Consider the following 13,388-nt stretch of genomic DNA (forward strand, 5'->3'; position numbering starts at 1 on the left):
AAGACGATAGCTCTTTGTTTTCCATGGTAGTTATCGGTAGCTTTTGCCAGGTAGCGGAAATGCCAGACGTTGGAATAACTGGAGTAATTGGTGCTGTAATATTACTTCTTTGTCAATAAAGTTTTGGAGGGAAAAACTTTGTAAACTCTACCCGACAGAAGAAAAAGGGAGAAGAGGGAGAGTAACAAATGCAGAGGTCTATTGCCACTTTAAGTAAAATATGTGAATACTTCTTCCACTCTACTGATTGTAGGTTTCTGTCTGTTCTTAATGTCAACCACCTGTGCTTCTGTCTGTCTCCTTGTCCTCTTTTTTTCCCTCTTATCGTCTGGTAATCTCTCTCTCATGCTCTACTTCTTTCTTTTCTCATCCCTCCATCCGTCCATCTTTGCCACCTCGGCCTTATCTGTTCTTCCTCGCTGCCGCTCTCTTATGGCCTCTCGGCTCATACCTTTAATGTCATGATCTTTAGCAGCCAATGATTTTCCATAGCGAAAGGTGGCCTGACCTTTTCGTCAAAGCCTTCTTTCCGAACCCTCCTAATGCAAGGAGGCAGGTTGTTGTGAGAACCAGGCTCCTGGCCGCGGTCTCCAGTGATGGTAGGATGTGAACTGTATACAAAATGTTTGGGAAAATGGCTAATATATAAAGTAGACTTTATGAAGGGGAAAAGCCAAGAGCCAGTAGACCCCTAATCGATTTTTAATCTTGTGAGTCTGCTCAGTCAGAAGGGGTGATTGAAATTTAGAATTTGTTAAATAAACATCAGTTTTCAGCAAAAAAAAGCTCCAAACATCAGCTATTTATCCTCAGGAGTTGTTAGGGAAGGAGTTTTTTAATTTTGGCGGACTCAACAGCACTTTCTCACATCGATGCTTCAAATAACACAGCTTGGTCTGTGGCAGTAAGCTCATAACTATGACACTATTCGTACCCCTTTAGCGTCAGCCTTGCATGAGTCAGTGACGGCGTGCCGTCGTGCGCTCGTTGGGATGACCGTGGCTAAGTGGAGAGCAGGGCAGCCTTTCAATCAGAGGGTTGGTGGTTCGATCCCCGGCTCCTGTCTCATGTCAATGTGTCCTTGAGCAAGACACTTAACCCCAAAATTGCTCCCGTACGTTGTGCCTACGGTGTGTAGATAGATACTAAAGTTAGGGAACTTTGTTAGGTGAAGGCATTAAAACTAGGAAAAGCTTGTTTTTTAGGGTTAAAATAACTATGGAAGGGACGTTACTCAAGTATGCAAGTTACTTGACAAGTAAAGCAACGTTGAATTCTCATTTCACATAGGGAGCAAAACAACAATGTCCTGGCTGAAAGACCAATGTTTTTTGGAAATGTGTTGGTGTCAATGGGCCCCCAAATGGATTCAAAATAAATGTAGGCAGCTTTAAAACCAATATTTGCCCAGAATGTTCAAAATCTGACACTAACGTCATAACGAACAATGGAACCATGGAAACTGACAGGTATCAGGAGTAAAGGTTTCGATAATAATTGTACATTTGTTAGTAATACGTACTTTAAATGTAATGATTATTGTATTGGCCTGGATATAAGAGGACTCTAATAAAGAGATTACTCTCCCTTTTCCAGCGCTTGAAAATAATTTCTCTCTTTTTGACTGTCATTTGAACTTTTTGAATATCTGTAATAACTGTTATTCTTGTCAGTTTGACAGATGATTCAGTCAGCGGTGTGTTTCTGCAGTAAAAACGTCTGAAGAAGATTGCAATTGGTTTTGACACATCAGGCAGGACCATCAACATAATGGCCACAGACGGCCCATAATGCAACACTCTCGGTACACACCGGTACTCACTTTATCTAAAAGAACCTGCTGATTTAAATATGCGCAGTCCACAAATATCATAAAAACCACACTCATACCAAACATAATTTCCAGAGCTTTCATCTGATATCTATATCTGATACAATGCAGTACTGCGCACACATTTAAAGAACAAAAATAACCTAATCCTGTAGAGATGGATGTCAAAGATGCAGCGTTGTACTTAAAAGCTCATTTCTTAACCCTGACAACAGCTTGTGTGTAGCTAGGCCACAAGCAGTGTTGTGACATCGTAACTGTCTGAAAAGGGATAACAAAACAAAATGGACTGCGTGTGACAAATACTTTGAGGGACAACATGTAGCTCTGTGGTTCTCAATATGAACTGTGAACAACTGTTGTTTACAACTGACTGGCGCCACAACAACGTGGAACTTCAGCTGCAATAACATTTTATATGAGTGGGTGACTCCAATAATCTAAAGCTATAATTTAGTAAGGCTAAGAGCATTCCTTATTAAATCTGGGTAATGAATATCACATACGCGCTCACTAATTATCCAGACTTACCATTGATACCTGCGGAGCGCTGAATGGGTTGTGATATATTCAGATAGTGTGTCTGACCTCCACAGTGGCGGTTGGCGTAGTTAATGAAATAATGACTCAACTGCAATTTCTGCGCTGGAGACAGAATTGAGAAAGATGGGGGGGGGGAAAAAGCACACAGCAGAGAGAAAGGAGCGGGCAACAGGAATGAAGAGGGAGTTCACTGATTAGTCACCAGCGTTCATGTCTGCTGCCTTCTGGCTGAACTGATTACCACTAATGGACCCGTGGTTATAACGTCGGTCTACCACACATTTACAGTGTCAGAATGACTTCTATCTGCATCCAATACGGTTATTAAATAAACTTAATTAAGATAATAGTGGTGAACAATTTTTTTTCTATTTAAAAGAAAAAGAGCCACACACAATATTAAATAAGATGTTTAAAGTAAAATATAATCTCAATAGACAAATCGGGCGTCTCTCTCTCTCTCTCTCTGCATTGCTGTGGTGGCAGAGCTGACCTGATCACATTTACATTGACCGTGAAAAGCAGAGATGTTTGGGTGGTTCAAGGTCCTCTGACAGATGACGGTAGTCTATAAATGTGGGAGTTATATGATCTCCGATGATTAGTCTGAAATAAATTATGACAGCCTTTAGGGGAAAAATAATGTGTGCTTTCAATCGGCCCTGTGCATGCACATTTTGTTCTTTAACTGCGCTCAATCAAAACTAAAGGATTTAATGGAGATTTATAAAAGTCAAACCTGTTTTATGGAGCAGAGGCTTTTGCTTTCTGTTCGTTTTTTTTTTTTCTTTTATTGGTGGCACAGCTGATAACAGCACAGAACAGAAACTTTGTCTAGCCGTCTGTTTAAACTGGACTCAATGGCGGTGGATTATAACTGTTGTTTCAGTGGCATTTAATGTCAATATATTTTTCACATGTGAAAGGTTAAACGGGTAAAAGAAGCTCACGTCATGATGCTTCTCTGTTGACAACAAATGGCAGACTTTGGCTTTAAAATACCACAAAGTACACAACGTAGTGACCATGCCCGAGTCTGTAAACCTGCAGGGAGTTATGTTAAGATTTTTTTGCAAATAACTAAGAAGCTATGAAAATCCTTCAGCAGGTTTAGAAGGCTTTACAGATGCACACGACGGGCCTCGCACATAACCCAGCCATGCGGACAGAGTTGTTGAGTGATTTACGAGAATTTGTGGACACTCACCAATTTTCTTCTACTTAGAATTTTCTCTGAGGTACTAACACATTTTATGATTTGTGCAGACCTGTCGTGTGGGTCATGCACAATTCGTTTGTCTTTCATCATCATGGCTTGCCAATTTACAGTTTTTTTTTATTTTATAATTGTATTGCCAGAGTTCAGCACCTCAGGGTCTTATATGCAGGTCTCTATTCAGTAGGACTTGAAGCTCAGCGGTGTGGATTTTTGTATTTATTTTTTTTTACTCCTTTATTTTTTGAATGTTTAAAGTCCAAAAACAAGTGTCCTCTGAAGCTGTTAGCAGTCCCATTGTATGGTCTAGATCTGTGGAAGAAAAAAAAACATGGAAATGTAAATCAAACTATATTCCACTAAGTGATGTTTATTTTTCAAGGTATTATCACGTCCCTTTAAAGGTTTTGAACTTTTTAAAGGTCTACTATTTGCAAACTGCATTGATCATTAGCGGTGTGCGAGGGTGCGTATTATTAAGTCTGGCATTCGAGGCAAATGTCAGAGGGATTAAGGCCCCCAAAGCTCAGGTACTGACTCACCGTGGCAATTAAGATAAAAATGAATGTATTTTTACTGTTCCACCGCGCTGCTGCCCGGGTTCGCCCGGTCTCATCAGTCTCACTGCGCCTCATTATGTTCACCGTGATTCATAGAGATCGACGACCGCACGAAATGACCCCGCGCAGTACAGTATGTGCTGTCTAAGGAAGCTATACTTGGATTATACAAGCGTTGAATTCATGTCGCGTAGTCCTCTGAAGCAGACTGAACGTTGTGCTGAAGGTATATACCGCCAACAACGTGTTTTAAAGCTCACACGTTCACCACTGAAATGCTCGAAAAGCGGCTCGTTTGGAACATGCCGAGCTCATGCAAGTTTCTGTTGGTTTCTTTGAGACTCAACTAGCGTGAATCCAAGCTGACTACAGCTGCCGGGCCACCGCAAAGAAGGAAGCTACAAACTCTATTTGATCTGCAGGAGATGAGTGTTTGAAAGTCACAGGTAGGATTTTAGTTTATTATTCCGTTATCAGCGCAGCGAACAAGACAAAGGGAGGAAGAGGTGGAAAAAAAGAGAGACGCACAGAAACTAAGAAAAGAAAGAGAGACGGATGAATCAGACGCAGACAGATAGTGATTCTGGATAAAAGAGACAGATTGAAAAACTGAAAAAAAAATAAAAACCCAAGGAGACACTAACGGAGAGAGATGAAAAGAGAGATTGAGAGTGAAAGAGTTATCCACACGCTGAATATCCAGGTCACCTCAAAGTGCTAAGAAAACCCAAAAGCTAAGCCTCGTCCTGGGCAGACGGCCAAGTGTGACCTGCCCCTCCACTCCTTCCATTAACACCCCCAAAAAAAAAAAAAAATGCAGATTTAATGCAGCTGCAGAAAGTGTATATTAAACATTGGCAGCTTAAATACGCCTCCCCATTAACACTTCAGAAGTGGATTATGAATCACCAATAACGAAACAGGCCTAATTTTTTTTCTTGTTCTCGAGTTATCAGTCATTGTTTCCATCAAAGGTTTATAGGCCCCCCCGGGAGGGGGCGGCATGGGAGAAGTCGGCCCCACCAGAGTAATTGGAAATTGGGAGTTGAATGTGAAGTGGAATTAAGTTTTTTCGAAACAGAGTAAGATAGCGAGAGGAAACAAAGAAAGAAAGTAAGAAACAAAGGAGCCACTGTTCCAGAAATATGAGTCTGCGCGTGTGACTTTTATGTTGTTGCTTCAACCGGAAGAGCAGGATCTGGTTTCTACAGCTTGGGGGGGGGGGGGGGGATTCATTTCATTTGTTGGATCATCCATAATTAATGTGTGGAGCATTCATTAATCTATTGTTATTAGATATTTTTACGATCAACTTCTGCCTGAAAGCCTAGCAAAATAATCGGGTTGGTTTAAACTGGAGTTATTGGATGACAAAAAATATTTCAGCCCACAAAGTCGAATGAGCCAGCAGTAAAACCGATGAGACAAACATGGCACTGACTCCAGAGAGGAACTAATGAACTTCATTATTGAAGCTGTCAGTATGCTTCCTGGTTCTTGAAGTGTTTATCAGATGATGAAGATGTTACTTTCCATAACTGAATATTCAACAATCACAATCGTAGCTAACAAAACTATACACTGTTAAGGCAACAATATACAAAACTATTTAACGTCAGGTGTAGGCAACAAAATTTGATTATCGGTTTAACTTTATCGTTAAGCAACAATTAGTAACAGTTATACTTTTTAATTTTAGGTTCAAGCAACAAAACTACGTTGTTAGACCAGGCTGGTAAAAAAGACAATTGTATCACATTTGCTTCGATTAGTACATCCCAACTGCTGTACTTACTGTACTACTGTCAATACTTCTGTCTGTAGGAGTGTGTTTACATGCACTCAAGTATCCTGGTTAGGTTCAGGTTTTTGAAGTATGGCTCTTATTATGTAACGCCATATTCTGGTTCCCTAGCTATACACATTATGAGATGAAGTAGTTATATCCAGTACAGTAGTAAATGTTCAAACAGCCAGAATCCAACATCTGTTCATCTTCTGCTTTTTAGGTAACTCATAGAAATTAATGGCTGAGACGGAGCTGACTTGAGAATCAAGACTGTTAGAAATATTAATGTTGTATTTCCAAGGTCTCCATTACATCCCAAGAATGTCCAAAATATTAAATATTTTTTTTATTGTCTATATTTTTATTTAACTTAAATCTGTTAAGCTAAATATGTCAAATTTAAATCCAAACATAAATCACTCACTCTGCTAAAAAAAATAGTCAAATTTAAAATATGTCAAAAATGATAATACTGGAATTAACACTGTAAACTACCCGCCAACTGCTTTTAAAATAATCATGTAAATGATTTTGTATGTATTTTATTTTTCCAATATTATTTATAAGCAAATAACACCCCAAAGAAAACAAATCTTATTACGCCTTTTATTTAAGACCTCTTTGCTCTCGCAGTCAATTGGCTTTTCTCGAGTTAGTATTAAGTAATTTATTGTCTAGACAGCGAGTGTTTCCTCTGATACAGAGTGAGTTTTTCCCCAGCAGTTGATGAAGTATTTGTTTAGTCGCTGGTATTGATCTGCAAACCCTATCAGCCCTCTGCAGATGGGGATATTGTGCTGCAGCAAAATCGTACTTATTGCTCCTGTTTTTTAAAGCAAAGCAGAATGAGGTTGACTTAAGAAAGTCAACAGGCAGGGAGACAGACAGACAGACAGACAGACAGACGGACAGGTAATCAGATGCACGGTGTAGCGCGGACAGGCGAGCAGAAGGTCACGTTACTTCAGACACAAACAGTTGGGTAGTGTAATAGGCGGCGAGGCTTTCACTCAGGAAAGGGTCGGTTAATCACGGAAGGCTTTCCTGTGCAGGCGAACGAGACAGAGCGATCAGAACGGCGTGTTTCTAAAAGGTTGTATTATCCCGAGTGCTGCAGTCACACTGCAGTGACGGAAGCTCTGAGGTGAGGACGCTGGCGTTGTCACGGCAGGCCTCTGAGAATACGGGCTGAAAGAAACGCGTCATGAGAGTGTTTTGCATTGTCTTGATGTCCACACTGTGACACGAAGGTTAACAGAGCGCCTCTCCTCGCCCGAGTTCATCACGTTTTTTCTTGGTACAGTTTTGATGTTTTGATGAAAGGGAGCTTTTTAAAAAAGAAAAAATCCAAAAATGACGGTAAAGACACGTGATCAAATGGAAGGGGTGCGTCACAACATAGCAAAACAAATTCAGGACTTGAAACTGCAATTTAAAGCTGCACATTTTTATATGAACAGTGATGAATGTATACAGACTTATCACTCAACTCCGCAGTTCTTTTACATTACAGTCATTTAGCAGACGCTTTTATCCAAAGCGACTTACAATTCAGTATCTATCAACACACCGTAGCCGCAGCTATGGGAGCAATTTTGGGGTTAAGTGTCTTGCTCAAGGACACATTGACATGAGACAGGAGCCGGGGATCGAACTGCCAACCCTCTGATTGAAAGACGGCCCTGCTCTCCACTTATCCACGGTCATCCCAACTGCCCTTCTGGTTGGCCCACAAAGCCACTCTGATTTGACATTTGGGCGTAAAATGAACCCTCGTAGAAGAGGTTCCCCTTCTTCCCTGAAGACCTTCAAAAAGTCTGTGCAAATACGTTTTCGAGAGAAGCATATTTTCTCTCAGATTACGGTCCGTTTTAAACATGTGGTTAGCATTGTAAATTACAACAAAAATGCAACAAAACAAAACTACTTTGTTAGGTTTAATAAAACATCATGGGATGTCATAAAATACATTTTTATGTTGTTTATTTACGTAATTCACAGTAATTTTGTCTCACACAGCACACAAACAGCAGTCTTCTGGTTTAAAGTCCTCTGTTTTCGAGGGAGCCCTGGCCAAGACTGCAGCATAAATAGTTCCACATGAGTCTTCTTCATATTTGATATTCTCTCATCACATCTTCAGGAAACATTCCGTTACCATGAATGGAAATGAGACACCCAGACAGGCTTTTACTGTTAATTTGATGGTCATTTCCTTCTCGGGTAATGACTTGAGGAGAAATGAGTGTCGGTATGACACACATTCGCAAACATTATAAATACACAATCTATTGGACACACTCAGCGGAGAGCGAGGAAATCCCAGAGGTCAGCCATCCTGGCACTGCTGATTTAATGATGGTGGGGTTTTCCATTCTGTGGAAACACTGAACAACCAGCTCAATGCCAGTAAGTGTTAACTTTTGGAAATTTGTTAATGATTCCCAAAAAGATGAATCCTATAGACTTTGGTAATCCTTTTGACTTTTTCTTTAGCCCCACCTTGAGGTTGACATTTGTGCTTTAAATGAAATATCTCGCCGACTATTGGATTGATAATCATGAAATTTGGTACAAACATGTCTTCCTCTAGATTAGTTGTTATAACTTTGGTGATCCTTTAGCTTTTCCTATTGAGCCACCATCAGGTCCTTTGGTTTATGATCAAATACCTGTAAAACCTGCAACTGTGCAGTTGTGTTTAGTGCTAATAGCGATGTTTCAGCATTTTGTTTAAAACACCACAGAGCTTAAATGCAGATTTTTAGGGGTGATTTAGACCTTTTCCGGACCGCTTAGATCCACACGTCTGCAGTCAGTGGCCAGAGTTGTAGGCTGTGTCGGGTTTTAAACTCCAAAAACGTAGTAGATTGGTCAGAAACCTAAGTGTTTGAGGTGAACCCCATTGGACGACAATGTCAGGCAGTGGCATTGAAGTTTTAAGACCCGTTGTTGGACATAGTTGAAGGTGTTGATGGACTCTGGGCAGTGAAGGTGGTGAAGCTGGTGTTGGTGTAGGATTTCCTGACAGGAACACACAGACCTTTGACAGTGACCTGAATAACAAACTTCAGTACGTCAACATTACTGAAAAGTTAGCAGACTACATCAATAATGGAATATATTACCTGAGCGAAGCTACATCCTTCAGTATGGATACTTTTATTGGTAACGCTTACTAGTAAGCAGCCATAGCTGTCATCACACAGCTGTCAACATTTCTAATGATAGCATAGATACAACAAATAGCATTGACAATATGTGTCACTAATAATGTAAATGAATCCAAATTGATCTCAAAATGTTCGGTTTTTGAGAACACCAATGAGCCGCAGTGGCTCCAGGTGTAGCTTCGTTGCCTCATCAGTGTCCACACTTGGCCTCGGAGGAGGATGTCACTACACCAGTACAGGCCAACTGTCACACTTCGTGTTTAGAGGAATTTTGGAACAATGATCGGGCTGAAAGCCTGGTAATAGCGTCTCTGAACACGGTGCCAGGGGCTCTGCTGACCCTTGGCAATGTCCCCGGGTTTCCATCCACTGCCCAGAACAAAACAACAGAGAACGCTTTATTTATAGTTTGGTGTCAACAAGTACAGTTGGAAGGGTCGGCTGAGGGGCGTCCCTGTGACTCAGCAGGATAAGGCGCCTGTCGAAACTCTGCGCTAGATGCCGAAAGGCTGCTTAGATTCGAATCATACTTTAATAAATCGCTTTGTATTTAGCTCATTCCATATTTCTTATATTTAATCTTCATATCTATTTTAATGACTACACCATGGCAAAAAGTATGTGGCCACCGGAATATTACACCGTTATGTGCAGCTCTAGACTTTTAAAAGCAGCATATAGCAATTTTTTTTAAAATCACCATTGCTGTATTGACCATTTTATCTTTACCACATTAAATTATGTTCCGTTCACTTAATTTCCTTTTAATCTTAAATTATCTGAGGAAATTTCCTGAGCGCCGTGCTTTCGGTCACAGATTCGCTTACAAACAGTTGCAGCCATTTGCATCTGCCCAGTCCTTGAACACTCTCTCCTGCAGCTGGCTATTCATCAAAAAGAAAAGATAGCTGACAGTATGCTAATATGCAGGTTTTGGCATGGAAATAAGGATGAACTTTGGAAGGAAGATAACAAGATGGCAAGTAGAAAGCAATCCATCAAGTAAATCCCCAAACAGACAGATTTCTGCTTGTTATATCAACAACATTGGAGATGGAGCTGAATGGGCATTTTGAAGCAAACGGCACTCATCTATCACTTAAGTGAACCAGTTAGTGCTTTAAACTTCACACCAACTTTCTCCCATTTTTTTCTCCAAATTTTGAAAGCCTAATTTGATATGCAAGGGCGGGGGGGGGGGCGCGTTTGAGCCCCTGAAAGCCTCAACAGCAAAACGTTGGTGCGTCTCTGGAAAAATCTTTTTAAAAAAATGTGTCCTTTAAAAGCTTACTAGTGTAGTAAGAGCAAAGTGCAAACCTTTTGTCTTGCATTGAATACCCGGTTGGTTCTGAGCGGCAATTGGTGCAAATGACCCACAATGCAAATGTTGCCTAAATTAGAAAACCCAACAACTTGAAAAGCAGAGGATTTTTTTTCCTTCTTACTTTGACATCATGTTTAGACTCTGTTGACAATAGCGGCTCAACATGCTGTGACTGACGGGTTCGAGAGAGAAAGAGAGGGGCAAGTGTGCTGGATTCTGTGGTTGTTTAGTTGGTTAGTTAGTGGTTGCGTGAGTGGCCTTAACGTTGACGAGATAAGCCTCGGCTTGCGTTAATAAAATCCCATGTATTGCTTCAGCATAATATCACTGGAGCAATGGGTTTTACCCTAGAGAGCGCAGACAGACACGTGCTACCATGACAGAATATAAGGTTTGACACACCTACCTCTGAGTAGACTAACTTTCCTCACTCGCTGGGTTATTTGACTCTCCGTTGAGTTGTGTGGACCGACGCGTTGCTGTGTATGTGGATGAAAGCTGAATAGAGCTTCCACACCGCTGCTCAGCTGAAAACCTTTTTCTCACAATACAGGGAGTCGTGTCATTGAGCGTGGATATCAACAGCATCACGCAGCGGAGCTTTTGAGATGTGCAGATGTTGAAGTGACCTATAGGTCATTCTCAAAATGTGTTGCGTTTACAAAAAAAGGAAAATGGATGATGATCACGTTGGCAGTGAAAGAGGAGCATTCACTCACAGGTTCTATCAAGAAACAAAGAGACCAGATGCCGTAACAGCAGCTTTAACCTCTTCTTTTGAAGCAGTTTGAAAGATATCTCCTCTTTGTAAAGGAAAAAAAAAATGAACTGAATTCACTTGCAATGGCCTGACCAGCCAAAACAACATGTTGCTCTTCTTTTCTTACTCCTTACAGATGTTGTTTCTACCTTGAAAACAACTTTGGAGATTTCTGTTTTTAACCCGTATGTCAAATTCAAGGCTCGTCATTAGATCACTTTCCCCACATATGCTGAATATCTCAACCACAGACCTATTTTGTTTTACAGTTGTAGAGAGATGAAGGGAGTTTGTCCGTCACCCTTTTGGGCAATTATGCACTTGAATAAACAGCATGTTGGGTTTCGTATCGCAGGAAGGCATCCCAGTGTTTTGTAATATTACCTCGAAGGTGTCAGAAAACCTTTTTCTTGCATTGACAAAGAATCAAACTGGAGGGACACAAAAAATCGTATCCCCACACAAATCCACATACTCTTCTGAGTCCAGATAAAGGTCATCGACCAAAACGAAGAGCGGAAGAAAATAAGGGCCCAAAAAGCCTGCTCCTGCCAGAGTGTCCAACCGTTGGTTTTAGGGGGTTTACTCAGGACACTCTCCAAATGAACTATGTGCAGACGACCCATTACTTCACACTCTCAGATCATTATAAGTGCTAATAAAGAGCAGCTCTAATCAGACCCCCAGTTAATTGATTGTGAAGACCATGAATCATCTGCAGCAGTGAATGTTTACTTCCACAGAGGAAAAAAAAAACAACCCCAGGATTAAGGCATTTAATCAAGACATTCATTCCTGTGAGGAAGCTGCGGTCGTGATGTATTTTGGGAGTGATGACTGTAACGTTCATGCTGTTTGTTGAATTACACAGAGAGACAGAAGGGGATTTGTTATGATGTGTAAATTAAGTCACATATTATTCTTGTTTGCGGTGACAAAATACCGTGATTTGATTCAAAACCGTAGTGCAGTCGTGTGTCACGCTGGCAGCCACATAATTCGTGGAGATGTACATTTCAACACCAGTCTGCTTGACTGAAAGAGCCAGCTTTTCACCACACTGTTGTGAATAAATCTGGTGCTGTCTGTGCTGACATAGACTTCAGGTGGGATTGCTAAAAAATTAAAAAAAAAAAAAAAAAAAAAAAAGCACACGGCTTCACGGATATCCCTCTTGTTTTAAATTCACACCGACTGTCAACAGTATAACAATTCAATTTAATTGGTTTAAAGGTTTGCTTTATTTTTACGTTGGCAAAGATAAATAAATACAAAAAAAAAATACAAAAAGTTGCATCTGCCTTATTTAATCACCGGGGCGAACACACTATGTGAGCCAAATTAAACACGCTCACAAGACCGGTGCCCTCTGGGTCTATTTACTTTCTGTAGCCTGATTGCACCCACTGCGGTGTCCTCAGTCTTTTATGTCGAGTTGTGTCTCTCTTCTGGTTAATTCTTGCGAGGCTAAACGGAGGAAGGCGGTCGTTTTGATGATACATTGTATGCATTGTCAAAGTGGTATCCGTAATAATGTAGTTGGTTAGGACATCAGGGTTCTGTGCTGTGGCGTGCGGACGTTGACATGTGAATTCCATTCATTTTTTTCAGCAAATTAAATCACATTTGAGAAGCTGGAACCAAACGATGTGTTTTTACGTAATAAATGGCTTGAAATGATTAATTGACTAATTGTTTTACTTGTTTTTATGGTTAAATATTTCCCAGACTGTACTCTACGTGCGTACAGTAAATATACACATTAACTGTCCCTCTCACACACACACACACACACACACACACACACACACACACTGATGACGTAATAGGTCCTGTAGAGTGTGTGTGCTGCAGTTTTCAAAAGGAGGGACACAGTTCAAGAGAGCAGGCCGCTTCCTGTCCTGCTACATCGGAAATACCAGCCTCGAAGCCTCAGAGGCTGGATTCAGATTGGACTGCACACACGCACACGCACACACACACACACACACACACACACACACATTCAAAAGCACAAAGTTAACTCAAACACGTACACACCCCAGAGCACACACACACACAAGGCTAAGCTTGTGAGAGTAAACACAACACATCCTTGCATACTGTAACTGCCTCCCTCAAACACAAACACACACACACACACACACACATATGTACACACACATGCACGTACCACATATAAACACTGCACA

Source organism: Cebidichthys violaceus, unplaced genomic scaffold (assembly GCF_023349555.1).
Source record: "Cebidichthys violaceus isolate CVI_PGR_0920_01 unplaced genomic scaffold, fCebVio1.0.p SCAF_20, whole genome shotgun sequence".
Lineage (NCBI taxonomy): Eukaryota > Metazoa > Chordata > Actinopteri > Perciformes > Stichaeidae > Cebidichthys > Cebidichthys violaceus.